This window comes from Leptonychotes weddellii, chromosome 12 (assembly GCF_054177405.1).
Source record: "Leptonychotes weddellii isolate Sample4059 chromosome 12, ASM5417740v2, whole genome shotgun sequence".
NCBI classification, from domain to species: Eukaryota; Metazoa; Chordata; class Mammalia; order Carnivora; family Phocidae; genus Leptonychotes; species Leptonychotes weddellii.
Genome location: NC_138380.1, coordinates 40,950,772 through 40,970,411, shown reverse-complemented (window position 1 = coordinate 40,970,411; position 19,640 = coordinate 40,950,772). Strand labels below are relative to the sequence as shown.

Here is a 19,640-nt window from a genome sequence, read left to right as displayed (position 1 = left end):
GCGGGGTTAGGTGGCAGAAGCGTCTGTGAGAAGCAGTGCTGTGACCCAGATTAGCAGGCAGGCCTCTCCCCACCAGACAACAGTGCCCTGCGCCGCACATTCCCACTGGTCACCAAAAGAGAATGAGTCCCAGTGGGGAGCTTTGAGCGAGGCGCTGAACAAGGCAAGTTGTCGAGGGGAGTCGAGGGTCTTTCCCTGCGGCCCTCACACCCCGATCTCACGGCTCCCGTGCCATGTAGCTGGCAGAGCACCCGCCCTGTGGCCTACGCTCTCTCCCTCCTCTGTCCACATGACTGCAGCTGAGGGGTCTGGGGGCCCATGCATCTCTTCCAGGCAGGACTCCCTTGATCTTCCTGGGAGTGAGCGTGTGTGTGTGTGTGTGTGTGTGTGTGTGACGTGTTCAGTGCTTACGGGGGAAGCTTCCAGTTCTGCTGTGCAGCCTACTGATGGAAGAAGACAATTGTCCCCCCACCTTGGAAGAAGAGCAGGGAGCACACAAAGACTCACATTTATTCCTGAGTTGAATTGGTATAGAGTTCCTCCTTGAAAAGCGCCAGGCTTGTTAAGGAAAAACAATGGCCTCTTGCAAGATGCTAGAACCAGCCACGCTGAGGCCAAGACAGGAGGTGGCAGAAAGGAGGAGAGAGTGTAGTTGAGGAAGGGAAGCTGGGAGACCCCTATGGGTAGGTGGCCACTGCCGGGCTTACAGACATTCACCTAGATTGCCATCGTCAAGGTCAGCATCCCCATGGCCACTTCACCTCCACCACCAGCAGGACCACCCCCTCAGTTACTCCACCCAACCCTCTCGCCACGGTCAGCGTCTCCACCTCCACCCTCTTGGTCAGGTTAAACCCTGGTCTGTCAACCTTCCAGATTCTCTTTCTTATGTTGGAAAGAGCCCGGGGTGGAGCAGAGCTACGTCCGGACGGAAGACCCTTCCACACAGCGAGGGTGAAAGTCAGCTTGCTCTGAACTCAGCAGGAGTTCAGCTCAGGTCTTTGTAGTTGTGTTTCTAAAAGCCAACGTATCTTAGGGGGATCGATTTTACTGTTTTAAAGAATCCTACTCGTCTTCTGGGTTCTTTGAGGTGAAGCCTATTTTCAGAGATCTGTGTGCTCATGAAGGAGGAATCCATAGCTGGAATCAGGGATTGGTCTTGGATTAGGGCAAGGGGTTACAAGTCAGGCTGTGGCCAGGGCAGGGGCTTCCTCTGAGACTGGGATTAGAGACTAATTTGAGACAAGGTCAGGGTTCAGTGTCCAGATGGGTCAAAGCGCTGGCTGGGGCTGAACCAGTTCTCAGGGTAGAAGTAGTATCAGGTGTCAAAGTACCACCGTTTTATTCTGGGTCAATCCGTTTCCTTGAGGGATTCCTCCACCCTCTAGTCCCCTTGCCAACATCCCCCTTTTAGCTCTTAGTCCCCTGGGGCTCAAGATGCAGCCACACTCCTGCTCTGGGGTATGAACTTCAGGATAAGCTGGAGACCATTCTGAATCCAAAGCCCTCTGCAGCCTGAGCCTGTAATTGGAGGAGAGGGCAGAGCCAGGCCTGGTGCCTAGCCAGCCCTGGCAGCTGGATGGCCAGTTGTAATGGGATTAGGGCTGGCCGTGCCCGCCCCCCTGTACTGTGCCCCAAACCTCTCCCTCCCACCCTCCCCCTGCATCCTGATTAGGATGCAGCCCTCAGCTCTACCTACCCTGTCAGCCTCATTGTCTCAGCCAGGGCCAGTGCCTAGCAACCCTCACAGGGGAGCCCTTTCCCACCACCGTCCTGGCCCCCAGCCCTGCCCCTCCGCTCTGAGCACCGGCACCACTTGTGTTTTCATTGCTGCAAAGAAGCCAGTGAAGCAGAGCCAGCGGGTCTCACCAGATGCTCCCAATGACCCGATTCCAAGAGTCTCTTCTGAAAGGCTGGGCCTCCTTTCCAAGATTCCTAGGTCCTATCTGCAATTCTCAGATGACATTCTCAGATTCCAGAGCTCCGTTCTGGAATTCTCCAAATCCTACAGTCCATTCTAGGAATCCACGAATTCTAGAATTCCAAAATTTTATGACATGGGTCTCAGACCATTCAATTGTATTCTAGAATTTGGCTTTTGTATTACAGAGGGGTCTGTGGCTCCAGACTGGACTCATAAGCCAGGGTGACAGAGGTTAGAAGATGATGAGGGCCTGGGAACTGCATTTTTTATTCTTTTTAAATAATGTTAAATATGTTCTCTGTGCTTGGAAGAGCACAGAGAACAATGAAACTGCCCCCTGGGAAGGGGTGGGGGGACTCACTCGGGGATTCGACACTGTCCAAGCCCTCTAGGTGCTGAAACAGAGCAATGAACAAAGGGAGACCCTGCCCTCGAGCAGCTTTCACTCTCTTAGGGGAGACAAATATTGAACAAATGGACAAATGATATGCAACATGTCAGTTAGCGCTAAGTGCTACAAAAGAAGAGAGCAAACAAGGGAATAATTAATACTTTATTGTACCTACCCTGTGCTAAACACTGTTCTAATGCTTTACATAGCTTATTTAAATTTTATAATACTGTGAAAAAGTAGATGCTATTGTTTAGTCCCACTTTAGAGATGAGAGAATCGAGGCACAGAAGGTTACATAGTTTGTCCAAGTGGCAGAGCTGGGATTTGAACCCAGCAGTCTGGCTCCAAAATCTGTTTATCCACTGTGTGGTAATGCAGGGTGAGAGGGTGGAGGGTGATGGAAAGAGGGTGCTGTGACACAGGGAGGGCGGGGACATTTGACCAGAAACTTACCAGAAGGTGAGGGGGCGATGCAGGTGCCTATCTGGGGAGTAAGCCAGGTCTCTTGCAACATGGAGGACCTGTGTTCTCTGTGCTCCGGGGCTTGAAAAAGGCTTCTCATGGGGATCTGGTGGGAGGGGCCAGGCTCAGAGAGGTGCTTGTCTTTGTGGCCAGAAAAGGCCCCTTTGCTCACCCTGGTCAGATGCCCTTGTGTCCTTTCTTCCCTCGTCATGCAGCTGAGTCCCTTCCTTTCCAGAGAAGTGTCCTCAGAACACAAAAGAAAGAACTAAAAGAGACAATCCCTTCATGACAGGGCTAGTCAGCTTGGCGAATTATGAGTAATTAGAAACCCTACCCCACCACCTTGTCAGGCCCTGGGTGGCCCAGAGTGAAACCGAGTGACACCGTGAGGACTAACCGCCCCCCCACCCCCTGCCCCGAGAAGGAAGGGGAGAGGGGGAGTGGTGGTGAGAAGCAGGGAGTGGGGGAAGGTGGCCAAGCATCCTTGACCATTCCCGCACACCTGGCCTCCTGATGCTGTTCTCAGTCTGTCCTACCTTCAGACACAGGCAAGGCAGCATAGAAAGGAGGGGGGCATCAGGGACAGTGGGATCAAGCGGAGTGAGCTTGAGTTCTGGCTTAGTGATCGTGCTAAGAGCATCTTTGGACAAGTTACTTTGCTTCCCTGAGGCTTGTTCTTTTCATCTGTAATCCTGGGGTAATCATAATCCCTAATCATACAGTTTTAGGATGATTCAAAGAGCTAATGAAATAAGTGACATGATGCCTGGCATATAGGAGATGCTCAGCAAGTGGTAGTGCTCATCATTGGTTCACCTTCGTCATCTGTCGCCCTGGATGACTTGGAAGAGTTCTTTGTTTTCTCTGGGCCTTGGTTTCCACACCTGTACAATGGAGTTAGGAGTTGATGACTTGCTTATCCAACTAAAAAAATATTTCCTGAGCGCTGACTTCATGCCAAGCGCTGGAGATGGAACAGGACTGACACAGGCTCCGAGCTCAGGGAACTTTGGTCAATGGCTTGTCCCTACCCCATTCGTCACACTCCAGGCTCTAAGTGATGGGAATTGTGGTAGACAGAGTTGTGAAGTCCCCAAGATCTCTGCTCCCAGTGTACAAGCCCATACAAGCCCCTCCTTTGAATGTGAGCAGGACCTATAGATAGAGTGGAATTTTACTTTTATGGTTAGGCTAGTTATTTAGCAAAGGGGAAGGGATTTTGCTGATGTTGTTAAAGTTCCTAATAAGTTGACTTTAAAATTTGCCAAAAGAGAGATTACCATGAGAGGGCCTGAGCTAATCAGGTGAGCCTTTTCCAAGAGGGTCTATAAGTCAAAGACAGAGAGGCAGAGTCTCTCTCCCGTTAGCCTGGAAGAAGCAAACTGCCATGTTGTAGAGAGGGCTACATGGCAGGGATGGTGGGAACCTTCTAGAAGCTGAGGGCCCTAGCCCCACAACCATGAGGAATAGACTGCCTACAACCTTGGGAGAAGACCCCCAGCCTCAGACGAGACCCAGGCCTGGCTGACACTTTGGACTGCAGTCTTGCGGTACCCTAAGCAGGACATCCTGCCTGCGCTCTTGCCCCCCAAGGAAACTGAGATAATGAATGTGATTCGTTTGAAGCCCCTAAGTTTGTGGTAACTTGTTACACAGCAATAGAAGCCTGATATACAAACCCTGCACTTGAATGTATGCGAAGCCTTGGGTCAATCCCATCCTGCCGGCTGCCACCAGCTTTCCTGCCCCTGCTCAGGGCCTAGGTCCCCCAGTACCCCAGTGAGGTCCTTGCAGACAATGCTCCCCTCTGCTATGGCAAAGGGTTATTTCATCAGCTGCCAACCTGCTTCCAAAGTTGGTCATCAAAGAATGTTCTATTTGCCCTACTTTTAATATAATTATCAGCATCGCTCGCACGGCACCGAGTAAGGGCTCAGCCTGTCACAGGCCCCTATTATCCTGAGCTGCTTTTCTGGGAACGACTGTATCCAAGCCTCATGCTTGCTGCTGCCTCCCACACGAATTATCTGTAATTTCCACACCTCCGTGCTTGCCGAAGCCCTGCGTTAAAGCCAGGACTTGTGGTGGGCTGGGTGTACTGTTATTTTCAAGGCAGCCAAGCCAGGCTCCGAGGAAACTGGAGCAAGAACAAGTGGGACCTGGCTTGGACTGTGGGATCTACAAGGGGGCGGGGAGAGCAGGCAGAGGGGTGCGGGTGTCTGTCCCAGTAGGAGCCAGAGCCAGACTGAGGGCAGTGACCGAGCCCCTGGCAATCAGAGGGCAGGGCATGAACCATACGGCTCTTGAACACACACAATATGGCCCATTTGTAGGATACCCAGGAGGGGTCCTTTCTGCAGCAGAAGAGTACTACACACCAACTCCAGAGTGTGCCAGAGAGGGAGGAGGGGATGGGGGTATGGATAAGAAAAAAAAGCCCTGAGGATAGAGAGGAGTTGGAAATGAGGATAATGCACTCTCCTTCAACCTGGTCCCCTGCTGCAGGGTATTCAGCTGAGTTCCCTGGGAGAGGGGGCTCTGGAAAGTGAGTGAGAGAACGAAGAAGGTATGCCTGCCCCGAGAGGCCCACTACCTGCATGCAATTCTGCAGGAGAGAAAGGATGTCTCTCCATCTTGCTAGAGAAGATGTACTTTGATACCACATATCTGTGGCTAGGGCCCTGGTGTGTGCATGTGCACATGCTTGGACCCTATGTGAATGCCCCTCTGGGCAGAGAGATTGGATGGAAATGCACATGTGTACGTGTGCAAAGTACACTTACGTGTCACAGGGATATGTATTCAGGAGTCTGCATATCTGAGCATGAGGCTGCATTTGAGTATTTGTGAACATGGGGGAAGGAGACTGTATCACTTTTACTCTGAGCTTTAAGGGATTACTTCTTTGGCCACCGGCCTTCCAACACACGCATGTTTTCCAGCTCCCTTTCTAAGAGTTATCATGGTTCAGGGGAGAGAGCCTGGGACTGAAAGTCCAGAGGCCTTGTATGTGGCCCAACTCTGCCACTAGCTAACCTTGTCACTTTGAGCCAGTCGTTTCTGCTCCCTGAAACTCATTTGCTCTGTCTGTGAAATGGGGTGCTAACTGGTCACATCTGCACGTAGAATTCAGGACTCCACATCCCTGGTCCCCTGGTCCCCCCAACCCAACTCTAGACAGTCCTCCCATTGCTCATCCTTATCCACTGCCATGCGTTGTGGGGGGCAGGACAGAGAGGGCTCGGGACTCCTCAGCTCTGAAGACGAGTCTCCTTTCCTCCTGTGCTCCAGGCTTATGGTGAGACAGGATTTCCACAGCTCCTGCAAGCCCTAGTTTGAAAACCATGGATCTAAGCAGCCTTACGATCATTGCCTTGGTTTTTCAGAGAATCTCTAGGATCCTGAGGACCAGAGTCCACAGGGTAACTGAAAGGGTGCCTGATGGCATTGGTTCATTGGATGAGGATGCTGGCCTCAGATGGGAGGGCGGAGGATCAGAACGTACCTGACCTGCGGGGTCTGCTCGGGGAATGGCTACTGTCTCCGGGGAGCCCAGGCCCTGATGCCTGCAGCATCCCCAGAGCCTGTGTATCTGTGAGAGAGGGGACCTTTATGGGGCAGTGGGCATGGCTTCCACACTTGCGTGGGGCTGAACATTCCAGAGCCTTCCTGCTGCTCTGCCCTACTGTGCTTCCAGGCCTTCCAGTGGGCATTCCCTGGGGCTGTCTGGGTCCCGCACAGATGCAGAAGGTGTTAAAAGGCCTTCGGAATCAAGCTTTTCCCCCAAGCTGTATAATACAGGCTTCTGGCTCCCCATGGCCTGAGTGAGGACTGACCCAGGATCAGTATTTTCTACTCCACAGAAAGAAACACATACTCCAAAGCCTGGCATTCAAGGCCCATTCCATTCCCCAGATATGAGTTAAATGGGTTAATGCACGTAAGGCAGTTACTTCCCATCCTTCTCATGTCTTGGAGCACATAGAAAACAAAAATATTTCTATAGCTCCTGGCTGCCTAGCAGGCTGAGGGACAGTATCGCAGTACACATATAACGAGTGCCGGACATATGAGCATGCCACCTGGGGACGATCACATGTAAAGCATTAACAGAGGGCCCGTAACAGTGGTTCTGAACCTTAGCTGCACATTAGAGTGAGCTTTAAAGAAAATACTTTTGCCCGGGCCTTACCACAGACCAACCATCTAGTGATTTCGGGTGGTGAGGCCGGGGCATGGGTATATTTTTAAAGTTCCCCAGGGACTCTGGAGCACCAAGAGAGTTGAGAAACACTGGCCCAAGGCAAGGTGAGCATTCGGCACATGTCAGCTACCTGTAATGAAAATGCTTCCTTGTCCTCCCATGTGCTGCTCTCCTTGGCTGAGCAGCAGAAGGGCTGGGCTGGGGGGCCAGGAGTCATGGAGGGCACTGCTGTTCAGGAGAGATGGATGCTGGGTAGGGCAGCCTGGCATCCATCTCCCTCAGCCATGTCTCAGAAAATTGAATTTAAAGCCGTATTTTTCAGCCACTGCCTGCCTGGCTGGCTGGCATGTGGAAGGGAGCTGAGGCAGTGAGCACCTCAGGGTAGGGAAAAGGCTGTTGAGAAGGCCTCTAGCCTCCCTCCCTAGAAGAGTGAAGGCAACTCAAGGGGTCCTTTGGGAGGAGATCATTCCCACGGGTGGGCTCTCAGCCTCCAATCTTCCCAAAGCCAGGCAGGTAGGGTGAGAATGGGCTGACTGGCTTGGAAGAAGGGGGAGACTCTGGCTCTGTTCTTGGGGAGTGCCATCTGGGGAAACAGAATTAGTGTAGCTGCTGCTCAAGGAGAACCATGTTTGTTTGGAGAGACCAGAGCCTCTGCCTGGAAGAGCAGAGAAGAGTCCAGGATGTGAGAACCCAGCCTGGGCCTCCAGCATGATGGAGGCAGTCCACCAGGTAGAACACCACTAAGTTGAACACCGGGACCCAGGCTTTGGTCCCCATTCTGATGAGAGAGTTGCCTGTGCGTCCTCAGCCTAGTCCTCTCGTCCCTCTGGACATAGGCACTTCATTCACAGGGAAGGGGAGTGGACAGCTCTCCTGGATCTGAGCTCTGATAGTCATCTCCATGCCTCACCCAGGCTGATGGTCCCTAGGTAGGGCTGGGATTAGAGTCCACCTACAAGGCTGGCTGGCCCATACAGCACTTTGGAGAGAATTGGAGAGGTGCCCCCTCCAGTACCAATTAACAAAGTGCTCACTGCCCACACCAAGGCATACATGTGGGGACACAGAACAGACAGCAGGGAATACAGAACCCTGAGTGGGACTTAGAGCACTAGGTATAAAAAAGGGAATAAACCTGGAACAGAATGAAGAAGTTCAGAGCCAAAGGGACCTCTTCCGGGGCCTTGGCCATTGACATTTCCAGGTTGAGCTGGTCTGCCGTGGGTGACTCTTGATTTCCACCCTTCCTCACGCTCCCAGGCCCCCAGCATCCTGAATGTCCTGCTTCCCTCCTGACTCTGAGACAGCCTTTCCTTCCCTCTCCTGACATTTCACAGTTTACGGAGCACCTTCATACATAGCATCTCATTTGATCTTCACAGCAGAAGGAAGCAGGCTCCCAGGGGTTAGGGCAAGGAGCTAGGCAGGGGATTAGCCAGGTCCAGAGGGAGGTCCTGTCTGTCTGTCTGTCTAACTAGCACAGCACCTGGCCCTCTTCTCTCCAGAGAGGTCCCATTCTTTATTGACAGAGAAGGACTGGCATTCTCTTCCTCCAGAAAGTTTTCCTGGATTGAAAGGAATGAGATTCATGCAGACCAACAGTGTGGAGAACCAGCAGGGGCTAGTGTTCCCTTGCAATGAAGAGACACCACCAAGTCGCTGTGTGGACCTAGGAGCTCCTTGCCTCTTTCTGGCGCCTCAGATACCTCTTCTAAGTCTCCATTATGGATTCCTCTTCTCAGTTGGACTGGAATCCCCAACGAAAGACTCATCTCTTCCTCCTGCCCCCTCCTTCTTGAGGCTTCCTTAATAAGGCGGCCACCCCCAAGGCTTGGCCCACGGGAGGCTGGACAGTAACTTACTGGGATGGGGGAGGACAGCCTGGCTGCAGGACTGTGGATGGGGGCATGGAGGGAGCTCTTGGGATGCTCAAGCCTGGGGTGTGACCAGAAACGGAGAGCAGCAGCGGCAGACAGCAGTGGGGGTTGTGGGTGGGCAGGGGTTAAGTACTTTGCCTGGGAGTGGGTAACTGTTTTCAGTTAGGCTTTGGCTCCACTACTGACTGGCCACAGGACCTTAACCCGTTCAGTTCCCCTCATTAAGCCTCATTTATCCAGTACTAGAAGAGACTGAGTAGGACTACAGTAACAGTAGCAATAGTAATTTATTCATTAATGAGTAAATAAAATCAGTGAAAACCTAGTATGGGGTATATGTACCATTCTTAGTTAATGCTGCTGTCAAGATGGGGGGGGGGATAGGTATTCCCATGTACAGGTGAAGAAATTGAGGCTCAGAGAGGTCAAGTCACCAGTCCAAGCTCGCAGAGCTAGCCCTGGGGACTGGAGCACAAGCTGACATTTTAAGTTGTAAGCCCCCTGCCCCTTTCTAGCCATAGAGATATTCTCCAGGGGGTCACATTTGAGGACATCCAGGCAGGCCAAAGCTAGCTGCCCTTCCCAGGCCCCGGCTGTAGGGGCAAAGAGTAACCCAAGCAGAGTCTGGGACTTGCCCGGTAAGGAAGACTTCCCGGAGGAGGAAACACAGGCTCAGACAGATGGACAGGGACTCGTGAGGACGCGGAAGGGAGAAGGAAGAGGGCTTTCTCACTCTAGGTATCCTGGGGAGGGTGGAAAGGAGGGCAGTGAGCTCCAGGGAAGACCGGACTCTGAGCTGCGGAAGCCCAGAGACAGAGGGGGTCTTCGCCTCCGCACCGCCGGCCCAGGGGTCTCCACCGCAGCTTTTGCTAGTGTCTGTCGAGAGGCCGGGCGAACGCGCCGGGCGGGGTCCCGCTTCCCCGCACAACCCCGGCCTAACCCCTCCCCCGGGCGCCCATTGGTCTACACCCGCCCCCAACCCTGAGAAGTGCGCGGCAGAGGCGGTGGTCGGTCGCCTCCCTCCGGCCCCCGGCCTGGCTTCGCGGCGGAGGCGGCGCCTCTCCCGCAGCGTAGAGTCGGCTGGGCGGCGCGGGGCGGGCGAGGGCAGGCGGGGGGCGCCGCGCTCGGGCCCCGGGCGGGGACTGACGGCGGCGGCGGCGGCGGCGGCGGCTCTAGTCGAGCGCGGTCCCCGCGTGCGCACACGCACACGCCGCCGCGCAGGGACCGCGGACACCGGCCGCCGGCGGACACACGGACGCGGAGACCCGTGCTCGGCGCGCGTTCCTCGGCGCACACGCTCCCCATCCCCGGGCGGCGCGGGGCGCGGACTCGGGGCTGTGCGCCCTTCCCCCGCGGAGTCTGCCCCGGGCCACCCCGCAGCCCACAGCCCCGCGGCGAGGCCCGGTTGTGAGCAGGTAAGGGCCGCCCAGCCGCCCCTGCCCCTCCACGGCCCGCCCGCCCCCTCCCGATCCAGAACCCTCGCCCCCCGCTCCCCCCGCTCCCGGGGGACAGCGGACCCCTTCCTCCAGCTCGGTGATCCCCGCAAGCCGCGTCCTCCACGGACTGAGAGCGGGGCCGGGGCCAGCGCGGGCCAACCTGCCGAATCCGAAATGAAGCCCCCTCCCGCTGCTGCTCCCTTCCTGCGCGACAGGCTGACAACGCCCCCCCTTCCCCCCACCCCCCAGTATCTGGGATAGTACTTTGGGCAGCCGATCCCTGCAGCCCCCAGGGGCTTCCTCTCGCCCCTCCCCGTGCCAGAGCGAGGACCAGGGGCAGGAAAGGCACTGCGGCCAGAGGGACCCAGAGGAGCCTGTCTCCCTACTCCCAAGGCAGAGGGACGCGCCTACGCGGATCGGGAAGGCAACGCTGGAGGGTCTCTGGGTGCTGGCTACCGCGGTCCTCACGGGGTTTGAGGGGTGGGCAAGCGATGTGCTGGGTGGGTTGGGGGGGGTGTAGGGGCCAGCCTAGAATGTCCGCCTATAGTGACACATTTGGGATTGTTCAGAAGAGCATCGTCTCTCGGTTTCCCGCGGCGCAGAGGGGATGGGGTCTTGATGCTTGGGCTTAGGTGGTCTCTCAGGGAACGCCCTAAGGGGGCCTGTGGGAGAAAGGCTCCGGCTTCCCTGGGCCGAAGTGGGCTAGCCCGAGACCCCTGCCGGCCGCCTTAAAGGCACAGGCTCCTGCTGCAGCTGCGGGAGGCGGGGGCCACATCCTGGGCGGGACGTTGGCGCTTTGAGCGGGTCAGAAGGGGCCAGGGCTCCAGTGGATGAAGCTAGCTGCTCAGGAGGGAGCCCGGCCAGAGGCTGATTGCATTTCACACGGAGCTAGGGAGTGGAACCTCACCACTGGAAGGAGTTCAGGCCCCCTTAGGAAGCTGCCTGGGGGGAGGGGTGGTGGACCCCTGTGACTTTTCCAAACCATTTCTATGCTTTTAGTGCAGTTAGTCTCCCTGACTTTACCCCCCCCGTTACAGTGTCCCACAAGCATCCCCCCTCCCCCTTAAAAAAGAAAAGACACAGCATTTAGCTTTTCTGATGAACAGCCCTGTGTGTGTGGGGGGGGGGGGGTTGGGGGATGGGATGGGGCTACACAGGGTCTCTGGAGGGCCCCTTGCCTTGGGACTGCTGCTGGGCAGAGAGAGACAAGCATCAGGTCAGGCTAGAGGCTTTTGAGTGTATGTGAACTAATGAAGAGGATGACAACCTATTTATGAGCTTGGGGGGTGGGCAGCAGCAGCACCCAGATTTTCTCAGGAGGCTCCAATCTCAGTTTGGTGCTGGCTGCAGGTGGGGTTGGCAGAGCCCCCAATGCCCAGCTGACTCTGGGGCTCCTGCTCCCTGCTGACCTTGGGGAGGGCAAGGAGAGGTGCCAGTCTGGATACAAACCGAAATTGGAACATACAGATTAGAGACAGAACACATTGGGGTGGGCCCATAGCCAAATCTTCCAGCCAGTCCATCAACAGGTTGTGAGGTGACCAGGGATGTGGACCTGGTCCCTTCCTCTATGGATAATTAATTGGTGGGTCTGTATCTGGGCAGTCTCCCTCTGGTCTGTTTGCCCCTATGTGTAGTGAGGACAGGTCTCTGTGGGGAGCCTCTCGAGGGACTCTTCCTTGCATTCTGAGGACTAATCAGGCTAGAGCTTCCATTAAAGTCCCCTTCTGTGTAAAGTTCAGTCTGGCAGGGGGTTGATTGGAGAAACACTTTGGGACTCCCCCTTTTTTTTTCATGTGGCCACCCCTCCCTGCCATGCCCCTACTTTGGGACACTCCCTCAATTCGCGTTGACTAAACAAACACATAAAATGGGTATTTACAGATCAGTATGTGCAGCTGAGAGGCTAGGAAGAACAAGAGCTCAGGCTACAGGGTGGCTTTCTTCCTGGGGATGTGGCCTCAGACTGAGTGTCCCAGGCCTCTGGCGACCCAGGGACGAAGTCTTCCGTGACCGAGGGCTGGCTCCGATTAAGTGGAGGGCACTTTGTGCTGTCTGCCGGAGGGCAGAGCCAAGGTGTGCCAAGCACAGAGCCGGAGCTCTGCTCGGTGCCAGGAAGGCCTCGCTTCCCTGAGAGCTGCCCAGTGCAGAGCCCACCCCTGGGGTGACAGTGGGTTTCCTGTCTCGGGAGGTATGTGAGCAGAGGTCTGATACCCCAAACGGGGCTGCCTGGGGGCTTTCTACACTGGTAGGGCCTGAAACCTTGGCTGCCCCTGGACAGAGGAATCTGAGTCCAGAGACTGAACATAAAGGCTTGGAAACTCCTCAGCAGCAACATTTGTACTGAGCCCTGGATGCCGTCAGAGGCACATGGTGACAGCCACCCCCACAGTGACACACAAAGAGGGAGTGACACACTGCCGGGAAGGCATGTAGGTTTCCAGTGACACCTGCCAGAGAGCTGGGGTGGGACACGCAACAGCAGAAAGACGTACGGGCTTTGGGACACACTGTCTCACCCAGATCTGGGCATACCTGGGGACTCAGACACTTGCCCTAGGAAGATCACGAAAGTCTTCCGTAATGAAAGTCCAGATGCACGCGGCATCGGACAGAGAAAGTGTATGTGTGGCATGAGATTCGATGGAGGGCTGACACACTTTTTCTGTAAAGGGCTAGATAGTAAACACTTTGGCTTTGCTGGCCGTTCACCCTGTGGTACCTACTCGGTTCTGCTGTCATAGTGGGAAAGCAACCATAGGTGATACGTAAGCAAATGAGCATGTCTGGGTTCTGATAAACTCTGCTTAGGGACACTGATGTTTGAATTTCATACAGTTTTTATGTGTCATGAAATATGAGTCTTTTAATTTTTCCTGACCATTTAAAAATGTAAAAACCATTCTTAGCTCCCTGGCTGTCCAAAAGTAAGTGACAGGTTAGGTCTGACCTGCTAGAAGTGTTTGCCAACCTCTGGGCGGGAGGAAGGTTAGAGAAGAAAAGTGGTTTAAAAGATTAAAGGAGGGAGGGCTTGGTCCTCGGGAGCCTGAGCTGCCCTAGGGGGCCTTGGATGCTTCCCTCCACTCTGCCTGGAGCTCGGGGTGCCCATCTGCTTAATGGGCCAGGGCCAGGAGAGCCTCCCTGCCTGGTCTCAGCACTCCACCCCAGACAGGCCTTTGCTGTGTCTGTGTGGTAAATCTACTCTAAGGACACCTGGAGACAGCATTCATGAACATGAAATGACATTGTGTCACTTCAGCTCACCAAATAGGTCCCGAGTTCCCCTTTCCCATTCACCCTCTGTGTCCAGATCCACGCCGACTTCCACCAGGAGGGAGATGCAGGGACACCTGGACATGTGCCATGTTTCCAACAAGATTTGAAATTCAGTGAGCAGGATGGGACCTGAAACAGCCCAGGCAGGAGGGAGGGTCTCCTTAGCTAGGGCTGGTGTTTCTCAGACAAGGGTGAGATCAGTGGAGGCAGATGCAGCGAGTGTGGGCTTCCTAGAGATGGTGGTGGGAGGTGGCTTTGACCTTGAGGAATACCTGGATGCTCTCATCCCAGTGCCATGCATTGCCTTCGTTGTCCTCAACCTTCGGCCCTGACAAATAGGCACCTCAGAGGCTTGGCTGAGAAAAAACAAAACAAAACAAAACAAAACATAGCTCCTTTGTAGGCTCCTGCACATTTCCCAACTTCTGATTTAAGGCTGTGTAGTGAACCACGTCTTGCCTTTGGTTTCTTCCCTTCCCTTGTGTTCCCTTCTGACATTTCCTTCCTGCCGTTTTGTCCGAGGTGGGCCAGGGAGACTTTCCTCTCCCATTTTCCCTGTGTCTCTGGATTCTGTTCCCTGCTTTCCGTTCCAGCTGCCCTTCCCCGCCCAGGCCACCCTCACCTCTACTCTGAGTCCAGAAAATGGCCTCAATGTGGGTTTTTCCTCTTCTGCTCGGCTTGCCAGCCTTCTGAGGAATATTGCCTCAATGGAAAGCTTATTACTTCACTCCCCAGCTTAGGGCTCTTCAGTGCTCCTGTCCTACCCTGGGACCAAGGCTGCAGTGTCCCTGGCACCCGCCAACTGGCACCAACCTCCCATCCTCTCATCCACCCCTATCTCCTGACATCTTGCTGAGCCCCTCAGCACCCCCAAGTCACCTTCCCAAGCCCATCCACCAGGTGCTCGGCTGAGATCCCCAGGCCCCCACTGTATGTCGGGGGCCCATGCAAATCAGAGCTGGCCCTGCCTTTTAGGGGCTCATACCCACTCAGGAGGGACTGCTGGTTGACAAGGGTCAGCAGATAGAGAGGCACTCTCAGTCCCTCCCTGCCTGCGAGGTGCTCAGGAGACTCAACAAACAAGAGTCTGCTCCATGCCTCCCACCACCTTCCACCAGGCCCCTCCCTGCTATACGGACTCTTTCTTCCCTTCTGTTATCTTCTGCTAAATCCTTCCCCTCCTCTCCCCTCTCACTCTCGATGGGTGGAGGGGGGCGGGTCTCTCCCTGGCATCGAACTCCCAGCACCCCTTCCAGGACAGCAGAGGTGCCTGGACTAGTCAGCTGGAAAGGCTTTGCAGCATGACCTTGGGAAAGTCTCCTGGTTTCTCGGGGCCTCAGACCCTCACAAGTGTGATGGGGTAACACCACCAACGTGTACACGTGCGTTCCAGCCCAGCCCTTCCCTGCCCTGAGCCCCAGTTTCCCACATGTCCCAGTGGAGGGTGTGGGTGGAATCATGAGGGATCCTTCCAGGGACCTGGGTTCTGTCACCTCCTGTGCACAGGACTCCAGTAGCCAGGCTTTGAAAGGGGAAGGTTTGAACACCCGGAGGAGCATCAGCATTAATGATTAATCCTGCGATTGACAGGATGCCCTTTAGTCAGCGTTGGGCTCTGTCCTTTATCAGCTCTGACTCTGTTGAGGAGGAAAGAGGTTCTAGAGGTTTCCCTGTTCCTTCCCAGAAGCAAGTGTAGTACCCTACTTTTGAGGGGTGAACTTGGTGGGGGTGGGGTGAGTAACATTTTATCTTTCAGTCTTCCCTCCCTGCTTTCCTGCCATGGGAGGGAGAGGAGGAAGTGGGGGACAGGTCCTGCTCAGGTGCATTAAAAGGAGTATGTGGTGAGCAAGGGAGGCCAGTGAGCCACGTCTTGTGGGTCATCTGTCTCGTGTCAGGCTTGGCACTGCCTGGTGACAGGGAGGGATGCTGAGCAGCCAGAGGAATTCATGGGGCCCCAGCCCCATGAGGGCAGAAGAAGGACCTAGATCTATGTGGCCCAAGGGAGAGGGAGGGTGGAATGCTCCCCTCCCACTGTGGGGGCGTCCAGAAGGCAAAGGTTGGCCCGGAAGGCCATGGTGGAAAGACATCAGAGCTTTCCTCTGAGGGCCTTGGACCAGCCGCTGGAGGGGGGTGAGCACCCCGTCCCAGGAGCTGAGCCATCCTCAGCTGGGGTGCAGCAGAAAGGGTCCTGCAGGGTGCAGGGCAGAGGGGAGTGGCTGGAGGGTGTCAGAGTCCCCTCCCACTCCGAGGGGAAAGTGGGAGCCCTGTGAGTCACCACGAGCTCCGGTGTGCTGACTGCTGATGCTGTCTTCCTGTGTGCTTGGTGCAGTGGTTCCCCGGAGGACATGGCTGCTCTCGTCTCTTCCCGCTGCCATCAGTCACTGGGCTGGAGGGGCCCGAAGAGGGCCTCCCGAGTGTGGACAGGGGAGCAGACTCCCCTCTAGACCATGTATCTGTCACACATCCATTCCTGCCAGGCAGGGCTTCAGTACTCTCTGCTGTGGGACCTTGGGAAGTATCTCCTCTTCTCTGGGCTCAGTTTCCCCACAGGAGAACTCAGTAGTAATAATGGAAGGTGGCCTTTAAAGTCCATCTCAGGTGTGAAATGGTGTGTCTATAATGAACTCTTTCTAAGGAAGGTATTACAGATGTAGAAATATGGGCAGGGGGTAGCAGAAGGTCTGACCAATCCCCAAAGGTGTGAGAAGGATCACTAATAACATACAATGAGTTCTGAGCTGATCTTCCTTTTATCAGAGACAGAGAATGGCAGGAGGGTAAGGATGGAGTGTTCAAGCTTTAGAGCTAGCCTGCTTGGGTTCCCTTCCCAGCTCTACCACCTATTTGCTGTGTGACCTTGGAGAAGTTATTTAATTTCTCTGTGCCTTAGTCACCTTAGCTATAGAGTGAAGATAATGCTAGTAACTACTTCAAGGTTTGGGGCAGGTGAAAGGAGTTAATGCAAACTGATGGCTTGGAAGAGTGCGTGGCACATACTGAGTGTTTAATAAATGTTAGTCATTAGCAAATAAAGGTGCAGTGGTCCTGCCGCTCCCATTTTGAAAGTGACACAGGGCTATGGGGACAGAGGTGACAGCAAGAGGTGCAAAAACCTGAACACAATAGTAAGAAATCAGTAACGGTTAATGCCCTACTGGGAACCAGGCTATATTATATACTCTGTAGTTTACTTACGTGAATTTGTTGGTGTCTCACAGTAGTATCTATGAGATAGGCATTACTATTATTTCCATTTTACAGACAGTCAAATTGAGGCACAGGAAGAACGGGCATGCCTGAAGTCCTAAGGCTTAAAACGCTGGCAAAATGGTCCCCACGTCCACCACCATAAATGCCAGGGAGTAGAGTTTAATTGTTCTCAGATCAGTTGCAAAAGCCAATTGCCCCAGCAGAGGCTGGACCCAAGAGAGCAAGCCCAGGAATACTGGTGACCAGGTCATCCTGAGCCAGCTGCGTGGCTGGGCCGAAAGAGCCCGGTGTTCATCCTCAGGGAGGGGAGAGTCCAACCCTAGACTGCAGTGGCCGGGCCTAGCCTCGTCCTGGGCGAGGGTCACTGGCAGGCTGGGGGAGTGCAGAGGGAGAAGGCAGCCAGGACAAGGGGGAGGAGGAGCAACTGACAGGGCTGCAGGTGACAGGCCCGGGGGACGCATTCAGGGGCACCAGGCCTGTGGCCCACAAGAGGAGCAGGTTTGGGGCAGGTGGCCTCCAGCTGTAAACTCTGAGCACTGTCCAACAAGGATGGGGCAGGGAGGCATCAGAGCGTGGACAGCGGGGCGGGCAGAAGTGCCAGAAGGGGCTGAGGAGACTGTCGTCTTGGAGAAGCTGGAGAAGGTGATCCCTGAGGTCCCCAGCCAGCGTGGGGGCGTGGGAAGATCTAGGCCCGGGAGCTCCCACGCTCTCTCTCGTGGGTGAGTCTAGTGGGCAGGGGAGTGGTGGGGAGAGTGAACAAGAGACAATAGTGGGCTAAGGGAGTAGATATTAAGAGTTCTCATCGTGAGAAAAATGTTGTAACCGTGTGGTGACGACGTTCACTCTGCTTACTGTGGTGACAATATATATAAATATCAAATCGTTACGTCGTGTACCTGGAACTAATATAACCTTATATGTCAGTTATATCTCACTTAAAAAAAAAAAAAAGAGGGCAACGGTGGGAATGGGGAACCCGGGTCTAGTTCCAGATAAGGCCCCGTGTTGAGCATACCCCAGCCCCTCCACCCTGCGTCACTGGGCTGCTTCCCATCCTTGCCGAAGCAGCCTAGTGACAAAGCAGAGCTGGGGGATGGTTGGGCTGGGCCCTCCGCTTCGGCTTGTTTTGAATCAGTGCAGCTGTGGCCGAGGAACGGGGCCTGCCGAGAGCGGGCAGGAGCATCCTGCGAGCCCGGCGTCCCCGTGTGAGTGCGTGAGCGTGTGCGTGCTCGCGTGGGCATGTGCGCATGTTTGTGTGTGCGCCTGTGCCTGAATCCAGAGAGAGCTAATTGCCTCTGTGTATCTGAATGCCTTTGCAGAATCGGGGTGTGTGTCACTACATAGATCAAGAATCTGATAAACATACGCGAGTCTCTGCGCCGCCGTCTGATTGCATCTGTACGTATCTTCATTCTGTGTTCTGTATGTGCTTCTGCGTTTCTGTGAAGGCGAGTGTGCAAGAGTGTGTGTGGAGTTGTCTGCCAGCCCCTGAAGGAATCTGCCCCTTTGCGTATTCCATGCATGGCAGCGTACCGATGCCTCAAGTGGGTGCCCTGGGGGTAAATGTCTCTCTTTGTCTCTGTGGGGTTGACATGTGTTTATGCTCTTCTCTGTGGACCTGTTTCTATGTATTTGTGTATGTGTGTGTGTGTGAGAGAGAGAGAGGGAGGGAGAGAGAGAGAGAGAGAGAGGAGATAATCAGAGATCAGCCAGCTCTCAAACACAGATTCATTCTCTGCCTGCTTGCTGCCCCCCACTTGCCCTTAGAGCAACCGGAGTCGTGGAAGCTGTTTGGTCTTCCGGACCAGCTCCCTGAGTTCTAATAAAGGTCAAAACAGGGGCTTTAAAATCCTACTCTCCATGAGAGTTACCTGGAGAGCCAAAACCAGCATCGATGTCCGGGCTCCCGCCCCAGAGAGACTGACTCAGTTGGGCAGGGGTGTTTTTAAATGCTCCTCACTCCTCGGTGGTCCTGATGGGTGGTCCGGGCTGAGTGTGGGCTAAGAGGTCAGAGCACGTCTTCAGACTGGGGTTAGGGCTCAGGGAGGGGGCAGCCAGTCTCCGTTTGCGGGATCTCCATCCTGAAGGAGGCAGGAGTGCTGTTGCCATCTCAGGGTGTCGCTGAGAGCAGGGAGCCCTGATTTCATGTCTGAGTGCTCTTGCCACATGTCCTTCTCCAGGAACTTTGCTCTGTGCCCCAGGGCAGAGGTCTCTCCCCCAAGGGACAGAAACAGCCGCTGGCCCCTGTTTCTGGTGGCACCTGGCTGGGAGTACGAGGGAGGTGGCCTCTGAGGAAGGAGTGCTGTGTCTGCTTGGTGATACGGACTGTGCACCCATATCCCTTCTCTGGCTCTTGTCTGGGCCCTGCTGGCCAGAAGGGAGCTGAGATGAGGAGTCACCTTCCTCCTGGCTAAGACAGCTGAGATCCACAGAAGCCAAGGGTCTAGGCTGTGGCTGGGTGCGGGGCCAGAGCCCAGGCGCAGGCTGTAGGCTGGGGCTGCTGACACCCACCCCCCAGATGGGCGGATGGAGGTGCTGGGGCCCCCTGGCATGGTCCTGGGTGGGGGCCCACCTGACTTCACATCTCACCGGCCTTTGGCTTGACATTGTCCTAGGTGTGGAAGAGTCAGCTGCAGATCGCAGACGTTTGCTGCCTTGCGGTGGCTTCTCTAAGCCCTTCCCTGGCCGAGAGAGACAGCCTGCGGGTTCTGCTGTGGGGCAGGGGGCTAGGCATCCCTCTGTTCCAGCCAGGAGGGTCAGAGTGTCAGCTCCTGCCTCAGCACACAGGGCTTTAGGCTCCCCAGGGAGAGCGGAGGTGACCGAGCCCACTGGGGACCAGCAGTGCCGGGTCATGCCA

General features: G+C 55.1%; 1 protein-coding gene across 6 annotated transcripts in view; it reads left to right on the top strand.

Moving 5' to 3' along the window:
* ADCYAP1R1 (ADCYAP receptor type I) overlaps positions 1-19,640 on the top strand; it is an 89,004-nt gene that overhangs the window by 21,879 nt on the left and 47,485 nt on the right. For 3 of the 6 annotated variants that reach the window (XM_081800317.1, XM_081800316.1, XM_081800313.1), the window contains exon 1: positions 10,004-10,276. The exons of 1 other annotated variant lie outside the window; for it this stretch is intronic. The gene's annotated coding sequence lies outside the window, so the exon portion shown is untranslated. Of the gene's footprint in view, positions 1-10,002; positions 10,277-18,102; positions 18,182-19,640 lie in introns of those variants that run through there. 2 more of the 6 variants (XM_081800314.1, XM_081800318.1) reach the window with 2 other exon arrangements.